The sequence below is a fragment of the Capricornis sumatraensis genome, chromosome 9 (genome assembly GCF_032405125.1).
Source record: "Capricornis sumatraensis isolate serow.1 chromosome 9, serow.2, whole genome shotgun sequence".
Lineage (NCBI taxonomy): Eukaryota > Metazoa > Chordata > Mammalia > Artiodactyla > Bovidae > Capricornis > Capricornis sumatraensis.
The window spans coordinates 67,902,855-67,905,044 of record NC_091077.1 but is presented as its reverse complement, the minus strand read 5'-3'; the positions used below and the strand labels follow the sequence as shown (position 1 = coordinate 67,905,044).

At 38.8% G+C, this 2,190-nt stretch overlaps 1 non-coding gene across 1 annotated transcript; it reads left to right on the top strand.

Moving 5' to 3' along the window:
• Positions 1 to 445: 445 nt before the first annotated feature.
• On the top strand, positions 446 to 518 carry TRNAC-GCA (transfer RNA cysteine (anticodon GCA)). Its single transcript has one exon. It is a non-coding gene; the product is annotated as a tRNA-Cys (tRNA).
• The last annotated feature ends 1,672 nt before the right edge of the window (positions 519 to 2,190 follow it).

Genomic DNA, 2,190 nt, shown 5'->3' with positions numbered 1-2,190 from the left:
GCTTCCAAACCTGGCTCTACAGAGTCTGTGAATCCCCTGTCCCCTGTTATATTCACCTTTTATATCTATAAGCATTTACAGAGTGAAGGAGACCCAAGGCTTTTTATCAGACTCTCAAGAAATTCATTAATACAAAAAAAAAAAAACAAACAAAAACAAAACCCAGATCACTGATCTTGGACATCTAAGGAGAATGGCTCATTTGAACACAGAATTATGAGGAAAAAATAAGGATGCCGGAACAGGGCCTGGTGAGTGAGATTCTGCCCTTTCAAGGAGCTCTGAATAGAGATCATTTAATCCATTCTAAAGCCTAACCCAACACATGAGGATAAGATTTCAGTGAAGTTAATGCTTACTCTGTTTCCTGTGTCAGGAAACATGCTAACTGCTTTACAACTATTAGGCCACTTAATTCTTATGACAACCCTACCCATTGTCATGGTCCCTGGTGGCTCAGATGGTAAAGCGTCTGCCTGCAATGCAGGAGACCCAGGTTCGATTCCTGAGTCAGGAAGATCCCCTGGAGAAGGAAATGGCAACCCACTCCAGCACTCTTGCCTGGAAAATCCCATGGACGGAGGAGCCTGATAGGCTATGGTCCATGGGGTCGCAAAGAGTCGGAAATGACTGAGCGACTTCACTTCACTCACCCATTGTCAGTGTGATTCAATCCTACCTTATATTCCTGAGGACTGGGGCACAGAGTCTGAGTTCATTGTTGTTTCTGTTCATTCATATGAATTGAAAATGGTTGAGTCTAGATAGTGGGTCTAGCTAGTTGGGTCTAGCATTAATTTGAATGCTGGCCTTTGCTGCATTCTATACTGAACATAGAGTTTATGTTTGGATGAGTTTGTTCTGATCTGACATCCTCACTGGAAAAGCTTTCATATAATTACCCTTCTTTTTCGGGGTGTCAGTGACTTACACATTTTGCCTCTAACCTCCTTTGTTCATGTATCAGAGGAATGTCATGTATACTGATGACAAAGTAAATATCAGATTTAAGTATTATGCAATTTAGAATGCATACACTTGTTTTTTTCAATTCAGGCTACAGTGTTCATACTTCAAATTTCTGTTAGATCATAGTTTAGGTTTAATATAAATGGAAAATATTTTTGAATTATAGATGGGGAAATAACTCTCATTTTGAGGACATGTTTGGGTTCAAACTTTCTCTTTTTAGGATTAAAAAGATAATTTTTATGTAGAGATTCTCAAAGCCTCCACAACCCTTTGGCACTTTGAAGTGGCTCTAGAACTGAAAAGTAACAGAAATATCACAAACTCTTAGCCAAAATGTCTGTGGGAACACATTGATTGATTTCCCGTCACCCCTGTTGATCCATGTGTGTATTCAGTGAGGAGGGATCTGAAGGATTTTCTTCAAGTTGAATTTGGAAGGAGGTCTTTAGGTTGAAAGTGGGATTTTTACAGCCATAAAAGTTTGCAAGAAAAATACACTAGAGCATCTGTTGACTTTTTCAATATTGATTTAGCTTAATAGTTTGTGCCTGCTGAGGTGGATGGATTAGAGTTCCTGTTTTGAGGGACATGTGTAAGTTATGGCCTTTGTTTAAAGCAGAAGTTCAGAAGGAAAGTGTTGGTGCATATGTTCGTGTGACCTCCTAGAGGGAGTATTAGTTGAGTCTTATACATGTCCTGATAGTCTCCTAGTGAGTTTGAGTTCAGAGTTGAACTTTACAGTATAGAAAGGATGTTAGCACTGGAACAGATCTATAGCAGGGGCATTGTATTTACATTCATTCCCTCTCTGTGCTCTGTGCCCTTGTCCATGCTAGTTGCCTAGAATACTCCTGAACTGGTTGGAAGTAAAGTCCTAGGAGAACAGGAGAACAGAAAAATGCCCACAAAGACCAAAACTACAGAAAGAAGTTAAGATCAACAGGTCTTCTGCATAGATTTAAGTTGAATGAAGACTGTGATCATTTGATTTTCTTTTATTATCCTGTTCTTAATTCCTAAAGAGAGCCATATCCTGCTACAAATTTGAGCATTAGACAAAAGCAAAGCCAAAAAAAAAAAAAAAAGAAGAGAAAAGAAATACACCACCAACAACAATGACCAAAAATCTCCCATAAAAACAAAAACAAAAGATAGCTCAGAACAAGAGAACAGGTAATGTTGAAATGTGAAGTCCATGGTGAGAAAGTGGAAAGAAGA